Below are 24,946 nucleotides of genomic sequence, written 5' to 3' on the forward strand. Positions count from 1 at the left end.
TGAAGACAATCACATATATTTGCAGTTTACATTAATAGCAGCAATGCTCAGAGGTACAACATGAGTGCCTTCTTCTGTAACTGGCAACCTCTGGTCTACAAGTCACTGTTATCAGTTATTTCAGTTATACAAGATGCATGGGAATGCTAGACGCAATAAACGCAGAAGACATGATTATAATAAAAAGCCAACAGCAGCTGAGCACAGAAAGACACAGAAGATGCAGTTTCCTAGACGGTTACTAGAGTTTCCTTTAAACACATTTCCTTTATTGTACTTCTGATACATCCAACTTTGGTTTTGTTCTTCTTCCCCAATGTGTGTTCTCTTGTGCACCCCAGCCCCTCCAGTACCTCTCCCTGGCTCCTGGGCTATCCTCTAATACTAGTTGACAGAGTGGTCGGTAAAAAGTAAGCAATTGTAGCAGTAAAACACTCACTGGGATATTTGTATACCCACACTACTTTGCTAGAAAAACATACTTAAAGCCTTGCCATGATATTATGTGCAGTCTAACAAAATGCAATGAACCTGCACATACACTACTATTTTGCAGTGCATACAAGGTCTTTGCTGCAACATGCCCTACCCTAATTCTGTTGGGCAGGATTATACAACTGCTCAGTGAAATCGTTTTTTATATAGCAGCGAGTTACCATATCATTTGTTACGCTCTATGCCCAAAGAAACTCTGAACATGTGGAAAGGATACAGATTGTGTCAAAACCACTCTGGATATCGGAATATCTGTCATTCTAATACTATCTAAGGGTAATGTCAGGCATAGTCCATACCCAATACATCTTGCAGACCAAGTAAATGATATTGTAATGTTGCCCTGCACTTATTGGGTAGTGTTAGCAATACTAAAGTAGGAGACTCTAAGCATGACATTTGCCTACTCAAAATCCATAGAAGGCAAATTAGTATTTGTATTTTATAATGCAGTTACTTGCAAGAGTACTGCTTCAAAGCACCTATGTGGAAAAATGTACAAAGCACAGGAAGCACGGGATGAGGTTACACATCTAAGTAGACTGCGTCACTTGCCTGCAGTGTCTGATATTTAAGCCAGCAGTTTGGTTACATAGTGTGTATTATGCTTTTGTTACTGAGCATGAGTAACAGAAATTCTGGTGCTTGAATGTTATTCATATTACAACAAACATAAAACAAGTGGATGCAGATACAAATTATGTATGGCAGAAGTTGGAGTCATAGGGCCTGATTACACGGTAGGCGGTAGCCATGGCGCTAATAGCACCATGGCTACCCCCTTACCGCATTCCGGGTCTGTGTTCCCGGAATAGGGACTTACTGGGTCATTCTGACCTTGGAGGACCCGGTAAGTCCCCATTCCGGGAACCATTCCCCATTCCCATTTGAGCCCCCATAGGGCTCAATAGGAATGGGGATGGAGCTAATAACGGGCCCGCTATTAGCGGGCTCGTTATTAGCTCTGAAGTCCCTCAACGGGTCCCTTCCTTAACGCCTGGTAAAACCAGGCGTTAGGGAAGGGACCAGCTAAGGGACCTTGTAGTAGGGCGTAAAGGGATTACCGGCACCAGTGCCCTTACCGGTGCACGTAATCCCTTACCGCATACCGTGTAATGAGGCCCATAAGGTTTAAGTGTGGTAGAGTCAACTATAAGAGTCACCAGTGGGGAAGGAAGATTATTTGATTAATGTGTGCAGGCATAGCTTAGTTAGATCATCTGTTGAAGGAGACCCTTTTTTAGATTTGTTTTTAACTTCATGTTTGTGTTCTCTTTTTAGGGTGCTTAGGTAAGGTCACCCTTTAATAGTAGGGTAATGTAAATGCTTTAGACCAGAATATCAAGACCAGTTAGTACAATTTAGCTTTATTTCGAGAGAAAGCAAAAGTCTGGTAACTGCTCTGGCTTGTACCATATTAATTCTTGAGAAGGTGGGAGTTGTCTGTGTTTGCTGCTAAAATTTTTCTGAGTGGAACCCAGAAGGAAGCTGGGCAAGTACACATGCGCACAGCTTAGAGGGAACATTGAACACCACCCCTACATAAATACATGTCAACACATCCCTATCCTGCACGTGACCCAATTTGACACCTTTGTGCACACAGCACATACCTGCCACTTTCTGTGAATCTGCACCACATGTGGATCAGTGGAAAGTAGTCTTGAGAGGGCCAGAACGGTAGAAGCCATTTCTGCTCGGGCAGATTGGCTGGGCTAGGACAAGGGATGGATGGACATGCAGATCCCACAGAGTCCATCACCAGGGCCTCCTTGCAAAGGCAGATAGGGATTGGATCATCATCAGAGAAGAATATTCCAGAGACCATGAAACAATATTCCACAAGGCAGCAGATAAAGGGACATACATCCCAGGAAGGAAAGTGTGACAGCTGCAGTTGGCAAGGGCATAAGAGGGATGGGCCTTGTCGGCCACCAACCAAGCACGACCACAAAACCTCATCAGAGTGCATGAGCGAGCCTGCACAGAAAGTGCAGACAAAAGGGAAGACCGCACTTCCACTATCGGCCATGGCTGTTGGAGATCCCATGCGGATCCAGACACATCAGGGAGGCAAGATGTGCACAATATGAATAAAGAGAGTAGTGACAAGAAAATAAATATTCTGGTGGGTCAAAGGTCAAGGACACTATAGGAATAGGTGAGAGCGATAGCCATGCAGAGCAGCTTCATGAGGATTGAGTGAATTCGAAGTAGAAACCGCAGCATAGCAGTAGGGTTATTGAAACATGCATTTCACAACAAAGCATATCATTGTGGTGGCCAGTCAGGAGGGTGCGCAAAGGTGGCACACCATAAGTGGTGACAGTGTGTAGGGGAATGGAGTGGCAAGGAAAGGTTGCATATGAGTGGAGGGCCACAATGCAGCCAAAGAATGTGAAAGGCCACAACTGCCAGAAAACCTGGTTGATAACTATTGTGGCGTGCAAAGGTCCATGAGTCATAACACATCTATGTAATGTTGAAATGAACAGAGCAGTCAGGGCTGATGTTGCCTTAGAAGAGTGAATGCGAAAACATAAAGGCTGGTGACCCAACAAAGACCACAAAGGGACCAATCCACACACCCTGGAACTCTTACAATTGTCTTTTTTATCCAAGTACCTGTGACACCGTGGTGGCAGATCCAATGTTCATAGCATGTGAACCTATCAGGCGTGAAGAGCAGGACCCGCTGCAGACCTCGTAATGAGGCGGCCCGGAATGAACGGTGCCGGTCCCTTACCCACACTGTTCATTCCGTGGCTGCCTTCGTTGTAATGAGGCCCATTATGTTGGAGTTGTTGTGCACCCTTAGCTTTAGTTTTGTTAGGTAGGGAACTTCCCTCATAGCGATAAGGCAAGTTAGGAGTTTTCTTTTCGTTTAACTAAAACCACGTTGAACATGTCTTTAAGTTGTCTGACTCCTTCTTCTGGTTCACCACAACATGTACATCAAGCACAACCTGCAGGTATGGGCATGAGTCTCACTGCCACGGCCGAGCATGGCCACATACATTTCGCGTGTTCGCCTCCACAGAAAAGTCGGTTTCATACGCATTTCCATTTGGGTTAAGACTGGCGAATTGCACATTGAAAAAATGTTGTGACCATTAATCCCATCCTTTGTGCCACACATGTGATGGTGAATACCCCATGTGTCCATGGATGATGATACCCTTTGGGAATCTTGTGAGCCCCAGAAAGCACCGCTACAAAGCCACCCACACCTGCAACCCCATTGAGTGGACCTTTGGGGTTCTCAAGAACCTGCTTTTGGCACTTGCACTGTACAGGCGGTGCATTCATGTACATGCCTCATCATGGCCATGTGTTGCCTGTCACATAACCTTGCCAACAGGTGCCACGTGCCCATACCTGATGAGGATAATGAAGACCCAGATTCTGATGACGGAAAACCATCAGGACAAAGTTGATGGGCATGTGCTGCGGAAGAAGGTGATCTGCAACTTCTTCCAATAGAGGTGAGTACATCACTGTGAACGCCCCTTCCCGAATCCCCTTCTCTGCATGAACGTCTCAAAGGAAATGACAACAAACACTGGACAACAATTTGATTTATTGCACAGGGAAGGCTGAGGAAGGGCGCTACTGCCCCATCGGGGTTGTGGACAAGGTGAAAGAGAAGGATACCAGTGTTTGGGTGACCATTCAGAAACTGAAAGTATCAGGGTGAGGTCAAAGGAACCATAGTCAAGGGCCATGTCCATTGAGGGCAAGTCCTGGGTGTGATACAAAAATCAGGGTGTTGCCAAATAAGAAACTAGTTAAAGTGCTACACCTGCCAGGGATGAAATGTAGGGAAGACATTGGAGTTTTGGGGGGGGGGTCCCTCACTTCCACTGCTGTTCCAAATGATGTGACACTCCTGCTTTATTGGTGTTCTTGAATGCCAAGTGTGCTGACAGCAAAGGTGGTGAAATTGTCTGAGAAGGACAGGGGGCTGCTATGTTGAGGTAGGATCTGAGAAAGGGAGAGTTGAGGGTGGGGTGAAGGTCAAATCTCTGCCCACATACTCCTCGTGTGGGCAGGGAATTGCTCCCGGCATGCCAACAGCCCAGGGAAAGCAATCTGCGACTCTGCATGGAGCAGGATGGCCTCCAACATCCGGCGGCAGAGGGTGGCATTATTGCATGATAACTGACAGATGGCAGAAGTGGTGCTGCGGGTAGCATGACAAGCAGGCTGGCTGTTCTCCGGCCAAGTGAGCATCCTCCATAGCCTGAGACTATTCAGCTGCTGCATCATCAGCAGTCCTGGGCAGTCGGGCATCGTCTTTAGCCTGTGTACAGTCCTCTGATGTGGGTGGCAGTGGCATTTGCAGCTGCAGCAGCAGAGACCTGCTCCCAGGAAGGCCAGGCCTCCTCTCTAGTTTGTGCATCGGCGTCTGTTGCTGCAGCAGCAGTTGCAGCAGTGGAGGCCTGCTCACAGGATGGTCAAGCATCCTCTCTAGTTTGTTCATAGGCCTCTGTTGCTGCAGCAGCAGTTGCAGCAGTGGAGGCCTGCTCACAGGAAGGTGAAGCCTACTCTCTTGTTTGTGCATAGGCCTCTGTTGGTGCCGCAGCAGTTGCAGCTGCCGCAGTGGAGACCTGTTCCCAGGAAAGTCAAGCATCCTCTCTAGTTTGTGCATGGGCCTCTGTTGCTTCAGCAGCAGCTGCAGCAGTGGAGGCCTGCTCACAGGAAGGTGAAGCATATTCTCTAGTTTGTGCATAGCTCTCTGTTGATGCAGCAGCAGTTGCAGCTGCAGCAGTTGAGGCCTGCTCACAGGAAGGTGAAGCATCATCTCTAGTTTGTGCATAGGCCTCTGTTGCTGCAGGGGCATTTGCAGCTGCAGAAGCAGGGGCCTGCTCCCAGGAAGGACAGGCATCCTCTCTAGTTTGTGCATAGGCCTCTGTTGCTGCAGCAGCAGTTGCAGCTGTCGCAATGAAGGCCTGTTCCCAGGAAGGTCAAGCATCCTCTCTAGTTTGTTCATAGGCCTCTGTTGCTGCAATGTGCAGCAGCAGTTGAAGCTGCAGCAGTGGAGGCCTGCTCCTGGACAAGTCGGGCATATTCTCTAGTCTGTGCACAGGTCTTTGTTCCTGCAATTGCAGCTGCAGCAGCAGAGTCCTGCTCCCGGGCCAGACGGGCATCCTCCCGGGCCTTTTTCACAGCTGCTTGCACCTGCCTTAGCAATTCATCCCTGAGCTTACTGGCAGCCTTCAACTCTTGCATGACCTTGCTCAGAGACAAGTTGCATCTGCCAGGATTGGTGCCAATGAGGAACAGGCATCCACCGGTTTCCTTGCATTCTCCTCATCCTGTGTCTGGGCAGCCTCCAGGCCAGCCACTCTCCCCATGATGTCTGATAACAGTGACCAAAGGCCCGAGTGGGGGGGAAAGGAGGGGGTCAGTCGAAGCATGATCATGATGGGGACCAATTCCAGTGTTCCTATAGGAGGGACTGCAAGTTCCCTATATGGCTTGGGATGGGGTACCGCCACAGGAGGGGTGCTGTCCTCCATGACCACCAAAATGTCTTCGGTACAATGTCCTTTAACCGCGGGATGTGTTTTCGTGGGTTTTTTTACCGCAATTTTTTAATGAAAAAATCCATCAAATTTTTTAGGGGGGATTAGAAAATTATATATATGGGGTGTGCGTGTTTAGGAATACATAAATTAAAGGGAATGGGGGGTTGGGAGGGAACCCCCCAAAAATAATTTAAAATAAATTCGATGGGTTTTTGTAAAATAAATCACGGTAAAACACCCAGCGTAAAAACATCCCGCGATTAAATGACATGGAACCGATGTCCTCAGCCCTTATCTGTGGTGTCTGAGTTACAGCCACAGTGACATTGGTCATGGATTTTGCAGGAGGTTCCTGGCCGTGTAGATGCTGTCTCTTGTTAGATGAGGGTTGGATGTCGATGTTGCTGGTGGGTGGTGGGATTTTGTACCATGGAGCCTCAGTGTGTTCACCCAATTGAACTCTCAAACTGCTTGCCTTCTCCATGGATGCAATCTCATTGTCGGGGTCTCCATCCCCATCATCTCTCTCCTCAGGTGCGTCTTCGTGGTCCCTTGTGGGTGCAATAGGAAATCAATGTTCAGGTTCCTTGGCACTCATTCCACTTGGCTCACACACATGGCACGTCCCTCTGTTGCGCATCACCTTGCAATGCCCATGTCCTCAGCAATGTGTTGTTTGCTGCAGTAACAGTTATCCACATGATGTATAATGTATTCATGAGAAAAGTCGGATAGAATGTCTGCACGGTTAATTTATTTATTTTGTTGCTTGTATAGTGCGCCAAGCCCTAAGGCATTTGTGCGCTTGCTTACATAGAAAGATTACACTTGTTGCGAAAGTTAACAAACATAAACTTATATTTACAAAATTACAATTAACATTTGTAGTGGAGTTATATTACAGGCATGTCATTTTGGCAGGAGTCGGAGTGGTTGAGGTATAGGCTTGGGAATTTATAGTTGCTAGTTTTAGTTGTACAGTGGGTGTAAGAAAAGGTGTGTTTGAGCTGCTTGCACAATGTCCAACAGGAATCCTGGGCTCTAATGTACAGTGAAAGATCATTCCAGAGTTTACTTGCCATTGCAGGGAAACTGATGCCGCCAGATTTTTTGAAGCTTAAATTTGGGGTTGACCAGGAGGTGCTTATAGTCTGTTCTGATGGGTCTGGACAATTGGGTTTTGGTTATTTTGTCGGCCCCTTATGCAGGAGCTACCCGGTGGAGGCACTTGTGTGTAAATGTGAGCGTTTTAAACCAAATTCGTTCTTGGTTAGGTAGCCAAGGGAGTTTAATTCTGGTATCAGAGATGTGTACTGATCTGGAGATATTAAGCGCTGCTCTGGTGGCATTGTTTTGAAGGACCTGGAGTTTGTTGATGTTGTACATTGAGGTGCCTGTGTACAATGCGTTATAGTAGTCGAGTCTGGTTAGCACTTAAGCTCTAGCTAGCGTTATGCAGCTCTCGGGCGAGAGGAAGGACCTGCAATAGGTAATCAGCTTACAGGTGTAAGAGGTGGCAGAAGCGGTGGCGTTCACTTGTTTCACTAAGGTGAGGGAGGAGTCTAGGTAGAAACCTAATGCTTTGATGTGGCTGGAGACTGAGATGGCGTTGCCATCAATCTTGAAAGATTTAAATGCTGAGCTAAGTTTGGCAAGTCTAAGTTGCGAGCCCAGGAGGAGCAACCCAGTCTTCTCATCATTGAGGCACAAACCGTGATGTGCCATCCAAGCCTGAATGGTTTGGTAGATGGCGTTGAGAGTGGTGGTATCAGTAGTGTAGTCGCTCATGATGGGTATGAGGACCTGAGTGCTGTCTGCGTAATTGGTATACGAGACGCCCAGGCCATCGAGACGGTCGAACAGCGGCTTTATCAAGACTGTCGAACAGTGGCTTTGTAAATATGTTATACAAAGTGGGAGCCACACATGATCCTTGTGGTACTCCGCAGAGGACTGGGGTGGGAGGTGCTTCTGCCGTAGGTGAGAAGACCTTCATAGTTCTTTCTGATAGGAATTATTGAATCCATAGGGTGGCGTTGGGAGAGAATTGTGTGGCTGTGGAGAGGTGGTTGCATAGGATGTTGTGGTCCACCAGATCGAAGGCGACTGAGAGGTCTATTAAGAGGAGCAGGGCCATTTTCTCTTTGTCCCTCATGTGGTCCATTTAGACTTTTAAGTCTAGGAGAGCAGTTCAGTGCCATATCTGGGGCGGAAGCCAGATTGCCTAAGTCCCAAGGTGATGTTTTCTTCTAGATATTTCTGAATTTGGAGATAAGCCACTCGGTCTAGGATTTTTTATAAAAATGGTACCGTCGTACTGGGTCTGTAGTTTGTGGGGATGTTGGGGTCAAGCGAGGGTGTTTTTAGTGATGGAAGAACCCAGGAATGTTTTTGTTCTTTGGGAACGCAGTTGTCGAACGATCCTTTGATGAGGTCGGTGATGAACGGAGCTATTTGGGGTGCGGAGTCCTTGATGACTAAGGGTGGGCATGGGTCTTCTTGACATCTGGATGGTTTTAGCGTGGAGATGCTATGTAGCACTTCTGAATATGTGACTTTGGTGAATTCGAATTGAGGTGTTTCAGGTTTGTTAGTAACTCTGGGTTGGATATAGACTGAGGCTGTGGGTTGTGCTAGCGTTTTCATTTTTGCTGACATTTTGGACTGGAGTTGAGTGATTTTGCCTAGCAGGGCATTCTGAATGTCCAGACACCAATTTGCGTCTTTGTTGCAGTTATCCACTACGGGGATGGGGGTCTCTAGATCACTGAGTATAGAGAATAGTTCCTTCGATTTCGAGTTAGCATTGGCTATTCGGTCATGGTAAAGTGCACTTTTGATTTGAAGAACTAGATTTGTATATTCTTGCGCTGCTTTAAGGAAGGCTAGTTTATTTGAGTCTGTCTGCGCTTTCTTCCATAGTGCTTCGGCCTTTCTTTTTTCATTCCTGGAGACCTTAAGTGTGGGGGTGAACCACCCGTTCAGGTGAGCGGGTTGTTTGGTTTTGCGAATGGGCAGCAGGGCCAGTTGGTCAATGGCAGCCAGCATGATATCATTGTAGTTTTTAGTCAGAGTAGTGGGGTCAGGGCTGCCATTGAGCTGAGTAGAGAGGAGGGGTTGTAGAAGTAGCAGAAGGTTGTCGGCTGTAATGTTTCTTTTGTTTCTGGGGCGGGCGGGCGGCTGGTGCAAAATCTGGGGAGTCAGGCTTGTTGGTGGATATGTTGATGGTGAAGGTAATAAGATGATGGTCTGGCCAGGGGCATGGAGAGTTGAATGAGATAGTGGATTTGCAGTTGATGTCTGTGAGCCAGTCAAGAGTGCGGCCTTTAGCATTTGTAGGATTGTGGATCCTGTGTTATAGCCCAAGGGCTGTCATGGTGTTGGCCAGAGTTGCAGCATATTTGTCTGAAGGGTCTTGGAAGTCTAGATTGAAGTCACCCATAATGATGGTTGGGATTTGGGCTTAGAGTTCGATGATAGGACTTGGAAAACGTTGTTTTCCACCTTTAACTATGGGTCGGTCCCTTCTGCAGATAGAGTAATTATCTGGGACGGCAATGGACAAAGTGGGGCCGGCAGCTGCGTGTAACCAGGATTTGGTTATGGCAAGGAAATCAAGTTTGTTGGCTGTGATTATATCGGCAATGTCAAGTGCGTGTGCTGGGAGTGACCCGGCATTGAGGAGCGCGCATAGGTTATGGTGGGTATACTTGGTGGCTTTAGAATGTGAATTGTTGAGCTTAGGAGTCTTAAGGCTCATGGATCTCCGATTGGTTCTTAAGGAGAGGTGAGAGTTCCTGCGCAGGACGTTAAGGGTGTTAGTGGTGCTCTCTCTGAAGAGTTTGGCCCTGGATGACAAGTTAGAGTTTCTAAGCAGAGTGTGTTGGGGTTGTAGATGGTGGTAGATGTTGCTGGTTGTGGGTATGGTTAGTGAAGCGTGGTGTGGGAGTGTGGAAAACGTTGATCTGGGGTCCTGTAGGGTCGAGGGCCTGCTAAGCATGTTAAGTATTGTATTTGCCATGGTGTACTGTCAGGATGGAGGTGCTCTGTGGGTGGTGGAGTGGGTACTAGGCGCAGCACCAGTTAGGTGTGTAAGAAGGGTGACACTACAATACACTAGGTGCTAGGCAGGTAGTATAGGCAGCAATACAGTATGCAGATACTAGACGAAGCAGCAGTTGTACACGTAAGATGGGCAACACTACAGTATACTAGGTGCTGGGCAGGTAGTATGGGCAGCAATACAGCAGGCAGATGCTAGGCGAAGCAGCAGTTACAACATACTAGGTGCTAGGCAGGTAGTATAGGCAGCAATGCAGTATGCAGATGCTAGTCGGAGCAGCAGTTGTACATGTAAAATGGCCAACACTACAGTATACTAGGTGCTGGGCAGGTAGTATGGGCAGCAATACAGTACGCAGATGCTAGGCGAAGCAGCAGTTACAACATACTAGGTGCTAGGCAGGTAGTATAGGCAGCAATGCAGTACGCAGATACTAGTTGAAGCAGCAATTGAACATGTAAGATGGGCAACACTACAGTATACTAGGTGCTGGTCAGGTAGTATGGGCAGCAATACAGTAGGCAGATGCTAGGCGAAGCAGCAGTTGTATATGTAAGATGGGCAACACTACAGTATAGTAGGTGCTGGGCAGGTAGTATGGGCAGAAATACAGTACGCAGATGCTAGCCGAAGCAGCAGTTACAACATACTAGGTGCTAGGCAGGTAGTATAGGCAGCAATGCAGTACGCAGATACTAGTTGAAGCAGCAATTGAACATGTAAGATGGGCAACACTACAGTATACTAGGGGCTGGGGAGATAGTATGGGCAGCAATACAGTAGGCAGATGCTAGGCGAAGCAGCAGTTACAACATACTAGGTGCTAGGCAGGTAGTATAGGCAGCAATGCAGTACGCAGATGCTAGTCGAAGCAGCAGTTGTACATGTAAGATGGGCAACACTACAGTATACTAGGTGCTGCGCAGGTAGTATGGGGGGCAATACAGTAGGCAGATGCTAGGCGAAGCAGCAGTTACAACATACTAGGTGCTAGGCAGGTAGTATAGGCAGCAATGCAGTATGCAGATGCTAGTCGAAGCAGCAATTGTACATCTAAGATGGGTAACACTACAGTATACTAGGTGCTGGGTAGGTAGTATTGCCATCAATACAAAATGTGGCGGCTGGGCGATGCAACCGTTGGGCATGTAAAGAGGAAAAGAAGCGTGGCATGCAAGGTGCTCCGTTGTGCCCAGGGAGCTGTATAGCCACCCTTTAAGAGTCGAGTGCTTTATTTAGCGGGTGGCGCGCGACGCTTCAGTGATGAGTGTCTGGGCGGGGTGGCAAGTCTGGCGTCGGTAATGCTCGAGAAGGAGAAATAGTACAGGACTGACTGTTGCCGAATTCGTTGCCAGCCGTAATCGAAGCAGCAGTTACAACACACTAGGTGCTAGGCAGGTAGTATAGGCAGCAATTCAGTATGCAGATGCTATTCGAACCAGCAGTTGTACATGTAAGATGGGCAACGCTACAGTATACTAGGTGCTGGGCAGGTAGTATGGGCAGCAATACAGCAGGCAGATGCTAGGCGAAGCAGCAGTTACAACATACTAGGTGCTAGGCAGGTAGTATAGGCAGCAATGCAGTATGCAGATGCTAGTCGAAGCAGCAGTTGTACATGTAAGATGGGCAACGCTACAGTATACTAGGTGCTGGGCAGGTAGTATGGGCAGCAATACAGCAGGCAGATGCTAGGCGAAGCAGCAGTTACAACATGCTAGGTGCTAGGCAGGTAGTATAGGCAGCAATGCAGTATGCAGATGCTAGTCGAAGCAGCAGTTGTACATGTAAGATGGGTAACACTACAGTATACTAGGTGCTGGGCAGGTAGTATGGGCAGCAATACAGTAGGCAGACGCTAGGCGACGCAGCAGTTACAACATACTAGGAGCTAGGCAGGTAGTATAGGCAGCAATGCAGTATGCAGATGCTAGTCGAAGCAGCAGTTGTACATGTAAGATGGGTAACACTACAGTATACTAGGTGCTGGGCAGGTAGTATGGGCAGCAATACAGTACGCAGATGCTAGCCGAAGCAGCAGTTACAACATACTAGGTGCTAGGCAGGTAGTATAGGCAGCAATGCAGTATGCAGATGCTAGGCGAAGCAGCAGTTACAACATACTAGGTGCTAGGCAGGTAGTATAGGCAGCAATGCAGTATGCAGATGCTAGTCGAAGCAGCAATTGTACATCTAAGATGGGTAACACTACAGTATACTAGGTGCTGGGCAGGTAGTATGGGCAGCAATACAGTACGCAGATGCTAGCCGAAGCAGCAGTTACAACATACTAGGTGCTAGGCAGGTAGTATAGGCAGCAATGCAGTATGCAGATGCTAGCCGAAGCAGCAGTTACAACATACTAGGTGCTAGGCAGGTAGTATAGGCAGCAATGCAGTATGCAGATGCTAGTCGAAGCAGCAGTTGTACATGTAAGATGGGCAACACTACAGTATGCTAGGTGCTGGGCAGGTAGTATGTGCAGCAATACAGCAGGCAGATGCTAGGCGAAGCAGCAGTTACAACATACTAGGTGCTAGGCAGGTAGTATAGGCAGCAATGCAGTATGCAGATGCTAGTCCAAGCAGCAGTTGTACATGAAAGATGGGCAACACTACAGTATATTAGGTGCTGGGCAGGTAGTATGGGCAGCAATACAGTAGGCAGACGCTAGGCGAAGCAGCAGTTACAACATGCTAGATGCTAGGTAGGTAGTATAGGAAGCAATGCAGTATGCAGATGCTAGTCGAAGCAGCAGTTGTACATGTAAGATGGGTAACACTACAGTATACTAGGTGCTGGGCAGGTAGTATGGGCAGCAATACAGTAGGCAGACGCTAGGCGACGCAGCAGTTACAACATACTAGGAGCTAGGCAGGTAGTATAGGCAGCAATGCAGTATGCAGATGCTAGTCGAAGCAGCAGTTGTACATGTAAGATGGGTAACACTACAGTATACTAGGTGCTGGGCAGGTAGTATGGGCAGCAATACAGTACGCAGATGCTAGCCGAAGCAGCAGTTACAACATACTAGGTGCTAGGCAGGTAGTATAGGCAGCAATGCAGTATGCAGATGCTAGGCGAAGCAGCAGTTACAACATACTAGGTGCTAGGCGGGTAGTATAGGCAGCAATGCAGTACGCAGATGCTAGTCGAAGCAGCAGTTCTACATGTAAGATGGGCAACACTACAGTATACTAGGTGCTGGGCAGGTAGTATGTGCAGCAATACAGCAGGCAGATGCTAGGCGAAGCAGCAGTTACAACATACTAGGTGCTAGGCAGGTAGTATAGGCAGCAATGCAGTATGCAGATGCTAGTCCAAGCAGCAGTTGTACATCTAAGATGGGTAACACTACAGTATACTAGGTGCTGGGCAGGTAGTATGGGCAGCAATACAGTAGGCAGACGCTAGGCGACGCAGCAGTTACAACATACTAGGAGCTAGGCAGGTAGTATAGGCAGCAATGCAGTATGCAGATGCTAGTCGAAGCAGCAGTTGTACATGTAAGATGGGTAACACTACAGTATACTAGGTGCTGGGCAGGTAGTATGGGCAGCAATACAGTACGCAGATGCTAGCCGAAGCAGCAGTTACAACATACTAGGTGCTAGGCAGGTAGTATAGGCAGCAATGCAGTATGCAGATGCTAGGCGAAGCAGCAGTTACAACATACTAGGTGCTGGGCAGGTAGTATGGGCAGCAATACAGTACGCAGATGCTAGCCGAAGCAGCAGTTACAACATACTAGGTGCTAGGCAGGTAGTATAGGCAGCAATGCAGTATGCAGATGCTAGGCGAAGCAGCAGTTACAACATACTAGGTGCTAGGCGGGTAGTATAGGCAGCAATGCAGTACGCAGATGCTAGTCGAAGCAGCAGTTGTACATGTAAGATGGGCAACACTACAGTATACTAGGTGCTGGGCAGGTAGTATGTGCAGCAATACAGCAGGCAGATGCTAGGCGAAGCAGCAGTTACAACATACTAGGTGCTAGGCAGGTAGTATAGGCAGCAATGCAGTATGCAGATGCTAGTCCAAGCAGCAGTTGTACATCTAAGATGGGTAACACTACAGTATACTAGGTGCTGGGCAGGTAGTATGGGCAGCAATACAGTAGGCAGACGCTAGGCGACGCAGCAGTTACAACATACTAGGAGCTAGGCAGGTAGTATAGGCAGCAATGCAGTATGCAGATGCTAGTCGAAGCAGCAGTTGTACATGTAAGATGGGTAACACTACAGTATACTAGGTGCTGGGCAGGTAGTATGGGCAGCAATACAGTACGCAGATGCTAGCCGAAGCAGCAGTTACAACATACTAGGTGCTAGGCAGGTAGTATAGGCAGCAATGCAGTATGCAGATGCTAGGCGAAGCAGCAGTTACAACATACTAGGTGCTAGGCAGGTAGTATAGGCAGCAATGCAGTATGCAGATGCTAGTCGAAGCAGCAATTGTACATCTAAGATGGGTAACACTACAGTATACTAGGTGCTGGGTAGGTAGTATGGGCATCAATACAAAATGCGGCGGCTGGGCGATGCAACCGTTGGGCATGTAAAGAGGAAAAGAAGCGTGGCATGCAAGGTGCTCCGTTGTGCCCAGGGAGCTGTATAGCCACCCTTTAAGAGTCGACTGCTTTATTTAGCGGGTCGCGCGCGACGCTTGAGTGATGAGTGTCTGGGCGGGGTGGCAAGTCTGGCGTCGGTAATGCTCGAGAAGGAGAAATAGTACAGGACTGACTGTTGCCGAATTCGTTGCCAGCCGTAATTGTGAGAGAGGAGGATCTTGTCGGGCATATGATTTTAGGTGGCAGGCACAATATCTTGGCGTCGGGCGGGGAGTTCGGAACACCAGCATCTTTTAGATATGAAGTCTCACGGATGTCATAGGCGGGAGGAGATGGGGCAAGGATGGTAGGCGGTGGGGCAATGGAATGTTATTATGCATGGGAACACCCAGCTATGCATGGAATGTTGCATGGTGTTCATGGCTGAATTGCATACATGATCAGGGCTGGTCATTGGGCCGGCTATCGGGGGATCCAAGATATGGCACCAGATGTGTAGCTAGATCTCGGGATCCGACCAGAGTCACCCGCCACAACCCCCGGCTCTGCGCTGGGGTTAAGAAAAAAAAAGCGAATGCAAGCAAACTGTAACTTCCTCTGGTGACCCCATGCAAGAGGTCACAAGAGGAAGTTACAGTCCTCAGCCACAACCCGTTGTTTATGCAATGTTTGTCAGATACATGGTCCCGGATTACTTATTTATTCATGCAATGTATCTGACAAACATTGCATAAATAAATAAATATAAAGGTATCCGACAAACATTGCATAAATAAATACCCCTACCAACATCACACACGATGCAGCCACCCAACTGCTTTCAGAGGGGAGCTGCAGAAGCTGTGCGGGGTGAGGTTCAAGTAAAGGAAAACGTTGCTTATGGTGAACAGAAATCGCTATGTTTGAATAGTACCCAAGGGCACGTTTTTTTTTATAAAATAGAATGTAAATTGTGCATTTTAAAGAATATTAACTCAGCAACACTGGTCAAAACTATTATCGGTATAGTGAAGTAACTCAACCCCGCCTCCTCTGGCACCGCCCCCCAAACTCTGCCCCCATCCCGGTCCTTGTGGGATCTCCCATCAATTTTTTTCCATTTCCACCACTGTACATGATACAATAGAGGGATGCCCATATCATGACGCCAGGTTTTACATTGGAAGTGGGATTGGGGAGGAATACCTGTGGTTAACATTGCTCCTGCAGTTACATGCAATTCGTGTGGGAATACAGCACATACAGGCCACCGTTCCCCCAGTTCCTTGAAACACCACAGCGCATTTGGCATCACAGACTTGTGAGGTTATTGACCTCATGCCTGCTGTCTAGTATGGTGGTGTGTAGCGAGGCACTGGGTAGGATGGCCTGGCAAAACGACCACCCCTCTATATTCCTACTATGCTCTGTGACACATGGAGTAGGGCGATTGCTGAACGTGTGATTCCTGCGCTGTGCAGGCGGAGTGGCGCAGCACGTGGCACCATATGAACACATGCCCGACTGCTTGATGTCCTTCACCAGTCCGTATGTGGTCATGCAGTGCTTCTAACGTGTTTCTGTGCATGTCACCGGGGTGATTGTGCATGGGTTGATGTTGGGCAGCTCACAAGTGATGTGCGTAGCCTTGCATGACTGGTACTATTTGTTTCTGTGCATGTTGCATAATGCAATTGTTTGGCAGAACTATGTGGTACCTAATGTATTTGACATTATCTTAATGTTCTCTGATGTGCTTTAAGTAAGGTGGGTTCTAGGAGTTTCTCTCTACTGGCCTATATCCCGGGTTTCAGTCTCAACCAGAGTCTTTAGCTCACCATCCTTTCACAGTAGATTTCCACTACATGTCAGTCTTTGTCCTGCCCAAGGGCAGTCCAGCACCAAAATGGCAGGCAATTCTCTCCTGAAGAAGAGTACCAACAGCAACCCCAGACACGTGTTTCGGCCTGTTTGGGCCTCGTCAGTGAGGTGGAGCTGTGCCTCTTTAAGAACAATGAGCAATGGGTCCATGTCTGGAATACCCTAGTAACTTATGTGCTTTCACAGTCATGGACGTGGAAGGCTGACAGGCTGCCTTTTCATGTCCCACTCCTCCGCACCCTACACTGTGGCATGGACCTGTTTGTTCAGGGGGTTCAGGCAATAGTATTTGGATATATTGCAGGGCTTTCCCACACAGACGATGCTTGGTGGTAATGGTGACTGAAAGGATGACCAGCGTCAAACTTGATTTCTGCACATATGATGGGTCGGTGACAATGAGGTGAGTCAATGCATGTTTCATGCCACTGGGGGTAGCCAGGTCGCAGGCTACCTTCTCACCAAGACTGCATGCCGGCACTAATGAGGATTGTTGTGGAGTGTGCCAATGGGCATGGTTATGAATGTGTGGCAGCGTGTGTGTGTGTGTGTGTTTACTATAGTAAAGTGTTGTGTCCGCTTTCCTTCACGGTGGGCCCAACACTGCTCTGGGTGTCACGGGCCAGTACTTGTCTATGTAGAGGTGAATGGTAACCACGCACAGGGTGGCATGGGCATTGAGTTAGGTGAGGTAAAAAGGAAATAGGGCCAATGAGAGCGGCAAAGGGTAATTATGGCATGAGTCATACAGCAAAAACAATGATAAGCCACAGACTTTACACAGAACATGTTGAACAACACAAATTGGTGAGTGACGTACATATAAGCATCAATGTGGGGTTTTCAGTGTTTCCTACAAATGATTATGTGTTCATGCTGGTGGCATCATGTCAAGTTGTGTTGTGGGTGCGTCATGCCCTTATAAGAGGGCCGACATGGGCGTAGGCCACGGGGGTACAGGGGGGACAAATCCCCCCCCACAATTTTAAGAGGGGGGATGTAATGTCATTTATCCCCCCCAGAATATGTGTTTGGTGTGTCGTGTAGGGATCTGTTTTTGAAGTCGGGGGAGGGGCTGCTTACTATGTAAGCTGCCCTCTCCCCCCTGACCCCTAAAGCATGGGGGTAATACCCTGGGGGCAGATGGGTGATCATCTGCCCCCAGGGAAGGGGGGCAAACAAAAAAAAAGATTTATTTTAAAAACGTAGTTTTGGGTGGGTTGGGTGCAGGTGGGACCACTAGCCACCAGGGATTTTTGAAAGGGGGGTGGCCCTCCCACCCTAAGTGGATGGGGGCACCTTATGTAGCCCTCCCTGGCGGCAGATTTCTGCCCCTAGGAAGGGGTACATGAGATGCCCTCCATCCATTTGGGGTGGGGGGGGGGAGAGGCCACTTCAAATATTGGCAGATCCACCCCTCACAACCCTGGGCAGTACATTTTGACACCCCCCCGGGGGCAGATGGCCACACACATGTGCCCATTTGCCCCTAGCGAAGGGCAAAACAAAAAGATATATATTATAACTTGTTTTGGGTGGGGATGGGGAGGGGTGCCCACTAGACCACCAGGATTGTTTGTGTTTGAAAGGGGGTTAACCCCCCCCACCCTAAGTGGATGAGGGGGCACCTTATGTAGGCCTCCCTGGTGGCAGATTTCTGCCCCTAGGAAGGGGTACATGAGATGCCCCCATCCATTTGGGGTGGGGTAGGCCACTGCAAATATTGGCAGAGCCACCCCCCAAGCCTGGGGCAGTACGTTTTGCCACCCCCGGGGGGCAGATGGCCACACACATGTGCCCATCTGCCCCTAGGAAAAGGGCAAAAAAAAAAAAAATTATAACTTGTTTCGGGTGGGTTTGCGGGGCCACTGAACCACCATGGATGTTTTTAGTGGAAAGGGTCGTGGCCCTCTCCCCCCACCCCAAATGGATGTGGGCATCTCATGTAGCACTCCCTGGGGGCAGATTGCTAGCACAATCTGCCCTAGGAAAGAGGCAAAACAAAAACAAAAATTAAAAAATGGTAACTTGTTTTGGGTGGGTGTGGGGGTCACTAAACCACCATGGATGGTTTTAGTGGAAAGGGGGTGCCCACAGATGTCTTCTTTTCAGAAATGCATGGGGTTCCCTGTTTTCCTTGGTGGCTTCGACACCCTAGGCCCAAATCTGTAGGTTGTCCACATGAGCAAAATCTGCTTTGCCGAAAGGCTTGGGGTTATCGGCAGAGCAGATTTTGCACATGTGGACAATATACAGATTTGGGCCTAGGGTGTCGAAGCCACCAAGGAAAACAGGGAACCCCATGCATTTCCAAAAAGAGGACACCCGTTGGAATCCACAGAGGTCTGACTTGCGCGAACTGCCTCAGAATGTATTACCCACAATCCCCAGCAAAATCTGAAATTTTGTGAAAAAACTACAGTTTTCAGACATTTCCCTCTAGCCACCCACCAAAACACGCTGCCAACACAACATGTCCTACTTTCCCGCGTTCCGACATAAACGATACCTCACATGTGTGGGTGCACCTACCTGGGCACAAAGGGAAAAGGCTAAACCACTGATAACCCCCAAAGGGTTTGGGGAGACAACCTACAGATTTGGGTCTAGGGTGTCAAAGCCACGAAGGAAAACAGGGTAGCTCATGCATTTCCGAAAAGAAGACACCCCTAGGAATGCACTGAGGTCTGACTTGCGCGAATCGCCCCAGAATGTATTACCCACAATCCCAGACAAAGTGAAAATTGTGTTTTTTCCACTAAATTTCAGACTTTGTCAGGGATTGTGGGTCATAAATTATGGGGCGATTCGTGCAAGTCAGGCCTCTGTGGATTCCCACGGGTGTCTTCTTTTTGGAAATGCATGGGGTTCCCTGTTGTCATTCGTGGCTTCGACCATGAGCTCAGTCAGATGAAAAATCCAGAAATGCAACATACAAAGACATGTTCTTTTCTGCTGCATCCTTTATTTTTCTTCTGTTTTCTTTTCTTCTTTTCTCTTGTTTTATAGTGATATTTGTAATTTATTACGTACTGCTATTTAGATTCTAATTTTGTGAAAAGTCGAGTTCTTTGACTAAAACACAATAAATAAATAAATAAATAAATAAATAAAGCAAAGTCCCCAAGATGTTCCCCTGTCCCCCCAGATTTTATGTGTCTCCTATGCCCCTGAGGGCAGAGGAGCTTGTAAGAGAAGTGTGGGGCTACCTGGAAAATGTGTCTGTCAGTTCCCCTTTTTGTTGATGGCCAGAGAGTATTCTGGAAAAGATTTGGCCACTCACAGAGGCACCAGAGCCATGTTCTGGCTGTATGTAGAATGCCTGCTGGGGGCATCAAAGCACATTCAATGTGGATCTCCCCCAACCCCAGAACACGCCAGAATGTGGGCTTGTTGTGAAGAGGTAATTGGTGTTGTCCGCGTAGGTCTCAATTTGTAAGGTGCATTGCTGGAATGCTATGGGAAGGTATGGCATTAGAGTTAAGGTTGTGAAGTGACACCTGGCAGGTACCTTGCTGACTGGAGACACTCATATTGGGATGACAATCTAAGAGGGCTGCAGTGCATAGTGAACCCTCGTCTCAGGAGGATAGCTCAGGGGCAACGTGCCCGCCTTGGAAGCAAGACGACAAGGAGTGCCAGAGGTTCGATCCCACCTATCATATCTATGCAGGAACTGCACTGTTTCTTTGCCACAGATTTTCCCCTGCCACTACTGGTCGGTGTATTGAGTCAAAAGTCAAGGAATCAGAAGGGCGCCCTTTCCCAGTTGTGTATGGCCATGAGCAGACAGATTCTATGCATCGGATTGCTCAGAAGGAACACCGGTACTCTTTCATTTGTGTTTTCTTCTGTGCTGCAACTGGGGGCAAGGCCCTGGAACAGGCTATCTGGAAGTTCGCGAGGTCTGCCGTGTGATTTGTGGGGATGTTAACGGTAGTGTGGGAGGCTGGTTTCCTCTGGGCACTTCTGGACGTTGTTCTGCATAGCGGTGGAGGCAATGCATGTGCAGAGTAAATGGAGGGACAGATCACTGGTGTGCCAGTTTATATGTGGGCGTTTGAGGGTTTGCTGGAGTTATTTGTTCAGTTGCGACACTGCCAACATTGTGTTGTCGGTCACACATTTTGCAGGATGCTTCATGGCTTTTGTACAGCATGCATGTGGTGCGCACACCTTTCACCACAGTCATCAGATTCTCTGTGTGCAACTGAGGTTTCATCGCCTGCTCCTCCCAGGACTGCAGCTCCAGCTCAGGTGACGTTGTGCAACCTGCTTGCACTTATGCCTCCATAGCACCTGCCAACGCTTCTGGAACTGGGACATGGTGCGTCCAGCAGGGGCATCTGCATTCACCCTGTTCATGTTGTGCTGGCAGGCACAACATCTTCAGATGTCACCTTTCACAGTACCATCCATGAGGACTTATAGCCCCTCATTAGTGGTCTTGGGGCACAGAGATAGCGCCATGGTCCGGGTTGGTGCCTGGCACAGTGGGGCTTAGCGGGAAGGAAGCTTTTCAGATGTGGAACGGGCCACAGGTTAAGGCCAACGGATGGAGAATCGCTGTTCGTTCTTGGGTTGTGTGGCTGAGGATGAGGACAAGGCAGCTTGGGGACAAGGCTGGAGGCAGCAGGAGCATGATGGTGGTGCCAGGAGCATGGGTGGTCATTAGGGCCAGGGGGGCAGATGCAGACTGGGGGGTTCACCCAGGCCTGGGGGAAGATTCAGTGTGTGGGGTCACAGGGGACTGGGGGACTGAGGCAAGTTGGGGAGTCACAGGGGCCTCGGGGTGTGGGGGCAGAGGCATTCTGGGGGCTGCAGGGACCCGGGGTATATATACAGGCTGGGGGATCACGGGGGTCTTGGGGCAGATGCAGACTGAGGAAGCCACAAGGGCCCGGGTGACAGATTCAGGATGGTGGATCCAAAGGGGCCTGAGGGGAGCATGCAGGCGAGGGGGGGTCACTAGGGCTTGAGAGGCAGATGCAGGCTGGGGGGGGATCACGGGTGCCTGGAGGGCAAATGCAGACATGAGGGTGCAAAGGGTCTGTGAGGCAGACACAGGCTGGGGGAGTTGCAGAGCATAGGAGGAAGAAGCAGCCTGGGGGGAGGGGTTTTTTCAGGTGGGGGTGGGAGGGCACATTTTGTACTCTACATCTCCCCTGGTTTGGGGACATGTACAGGGCCGGGGAGAGGAGGGGTCTTCATTGGAGTGGTGCGACTATTGGCCCACTTCTTGTGTACCTATTCTCGCTTCATGCTTCGCTTCCTGTAGCAGCAGTCCTGGAAATGGACGCGGCAAGCCAGAAGGCATAAAAGCGAGAAAGGAAAGTCTCACTTTTGTGTCTTCTGCCATGTGAGCCCAGCCTAGTCACACCACTTGAAGCCTTTCAATCTTCATAATTAAGCATTGCCGCCACATGGGACATGGTGTGTTAACGGACTCCTTTTACAGAGCGTGGGTACCGCACTGTCTAAAAGGAGCTCCCTTAGTGAGAGGGGGGGAAGAGTGCTTAATTTGGTGACTGGGGAAATGTTGGCATTGACAGCCAACAATATGGCTTCTGAAGTGAGTAAAGGAAGTCGTGTTTCAGTGCCTGGCAGAGCCAAACAGAAAGTTTGACTGAAGCACATATAGGTGTTAACTGCCCTAAAAATGCTGGATACTTCAAAGAACTGTTGAACTAAAACTTTCTTTAAGACTTTAGTTGAGAAAAACGATCTCTGCAGAACCATGAATGTTGGCCAAGAGGGCCTTGTTGGAGTCCAATTTTTATGTAAGCATTCAGGCCCTCCAGTTTGCACACAAATGTCAGACATCCGGCACAACCCATGATCCGGCACAACCCATGATCCGGCACAACCCATGATCCGGCACAACCCATGATTCGGCAGTCCCATTGGTCTTCTCGCTTACAACTTTTCCTGGAAGTGTCGTTGGTGGGTGTCCCCGCATTGGCAGTTGCATGCACCTCTTAGAGATTGTCAATACACCTATGGAACTGGGGAAAGTGGTTAGCGTGGTAGATCATCGCGAGGAATGGGCGCTGACATGTTGGCAGTGGTGGGTGTGTGCGGAGGACCGTTGGCATCCTTCCACGCATAGCCAGTAGTGACAGCACTGGCCGTCCCGCAGATAACAGATACGCCAGAAGCCATCTTCACTGAGTCACTTCCCATTTGCTTCTTAACACACCCTGCATCTCGCTGGGGTGGCATCTCAATGCTTCTGGTTCCAGTGTGTTGTTGAGTCTACTTTTCTCCCTCTCTGTGTGTGCGGCTCGTGATGGTCGTGATGGCCCCCTCGTCGCCTCGTGATGGTCTCCTTCTTGCCTTGTTCTCCATTTCCTACCGTTTATGTTGACCCTTCTTGTCCTGCTTCCTTCTCCTATCTCGCCCCTCACCCAGCCCCCACCCCGTGCTCCCTCTTCTTACCTGTGTTCTTTTGGTGCACTTACCCTTGTGGTCTTTTGTGCCTTCTGCAGCCTCCAGCATCTGGTGCTGGGGCCTAACCTTTGCCTGCTACGTTTATGGGGCCCTGTCCTTGGATCCCATCCAGCCACCTGTTTCAAGTCCAGTCCTCTCAACCATTTATCTTTCATAAGTATTGGCCATACCCGGAATTATGGCACCCCTCGTCAGTGCTTGCAGTGTGCCCGCACCACGATAATAAAGTCTTGCCATTTCCCATGGTGTGGAGAGTGCACTCCCAACCCTGTTGTGATTATTTGGGTAGTGGTTGGGATCGGGTTTCCAGAACCATCATTCTCCTAATGCCAAGGGGCACAGCCAACCCAGAATCATCTTAGTGAACCCACCCCCAAAATTCAGGCACAAGCGAGACCCGCTGCTTGGTGACGAAGAATCAATGAAATCAGTAGGTGTATGAACGGTGACATAGGAAATGACTGACCAGTATGGAAGGCTAACAGCGATAAATTGCGTCACAATAAAACAAAAATGGACGGGTTGGTTTTCATTGACTCAGTACATGGCATGGAGACGTTAGAAGACGTACAGACAAACTCTACATGTGTTTTAGAACCCCAAACCCCTTTTGTTTGGGACTCCCCGGACAGAGCAATGTGCCGAATGAGAAATCTACTCCATGTGCTTCTCGCCACTTCTCGCATCACATTTTCATGAGGGTGGAGCGGCACGGTCCCTACACATTTTGCCCCCAAGCCAGTGCTTCAAGTGGCCTATAAAATCGAGCCAGGGCTCTTAGGAGGGTGTGCTGAACAAGGGTTGTGGTCTGGCAGGTTGGCACTTCAATTAAGAGGTGACACTTGCCTCACCTGAATGCCGCCTGTTAGGCCACGCCCCCATCAGAGCCGCAGCTCGATTTTGCAAAAGGGCTGTGGCCAACAGGCAGCATTCAGATCAGGTAAGTATTGCTGCTTAATTGCGGCACCAACTCCCTAGCAGACACTACTTTGCATCGATCATCACTCTCACACCTGGGGCCCTCTGGTGATGATTCCTGAATTACAAATGAAAGGGGTGTCTGGCAGGGGCTTGGCTACACAATGAAAAGGTAGGCATGGATTTTTTTCTAAAGCCTGAAGTGCCTTCTAGTGGGCTGGGGTTAGCAGGGACTTTAGGGAGCCGCGGCCGGCCGCGTCTCAGACACAATTTTTTCGGAGCCTGCCCACTTAACAATGTGCCTCACCCTTTTGCTTGTGCAAAGGGCAGAGGTAGACTATATGGATTCATGGTAAGGGTGGCCGCCATGTTTCTTTCCGATCATTGGTGGGGTCCTGCTGGATTTTCGGCCGAACGTCTACTCCATGAGATTATCATCAATATGCCTCGGAATAGAACCAAACCGCGGATGAGGTTGTGACCGTTCCAACGGGAACACCACCTTGGCTCAAAATGGACAATTGGAAAGTGAAGAAAACGCTAGCAGGCCAAGCGGTATTAATAGGGACGTGAAACGGTAACAAGAACCTCTTCACAAAAAAAAATTGTGAGTACAAATTATAACAGTAGTTGGCGCTAGTTTCTGCATCAGGTGTCCTGCCTTACGTTTCACCTGGTGGTATCAGTTCGTTAGTTTGTCACATATTCTGCTTCACTTTGATTAATTGAAATATGCGACTTTCTGTGTAACTGCCGGGAGATAGTCCCTCGGAGGAATACAGCAAGGGTAAAAGCACGCCTGGCGCGTGCTCCTAAACGGAGTCATTGACTACCGGCAGAGGCGGATGTTTTGGCTTGTCCGTGCGGCTTGGCTGCAGTAGCAAAAGCAGATGGGTGTCGAAAGCTGGCTGCATAGTTGCCTCCCCGCAGACCACAAAGACTCGCAATTAGGGGAAGATTGTGCAAATGTTAGAACTCGATGACGGAAGCCTATAACCAGCTGCCTACGCCCTTTTCATCTCTAGGAACTTCAGGCGTGTACTGTGAAACAAAATCGGC

This window comes from Ambystoma mexicanum, chromosome 14 (genome assembly GCF_040938575.1).
Source record: "Ambystoma mexicanum isolate Mex_15411 chromosome 14, UKY_AmexF1_1, whole genome shotgun sequence".
In the NCBI taxonomy this organism is placed as follows: domain Eukaryota; kingdom Metazoa; phylum Chordata; class Amphibia; order Caudata; family Ambystomatidae; genus Ambystoma; species Ambystoma mexicanum.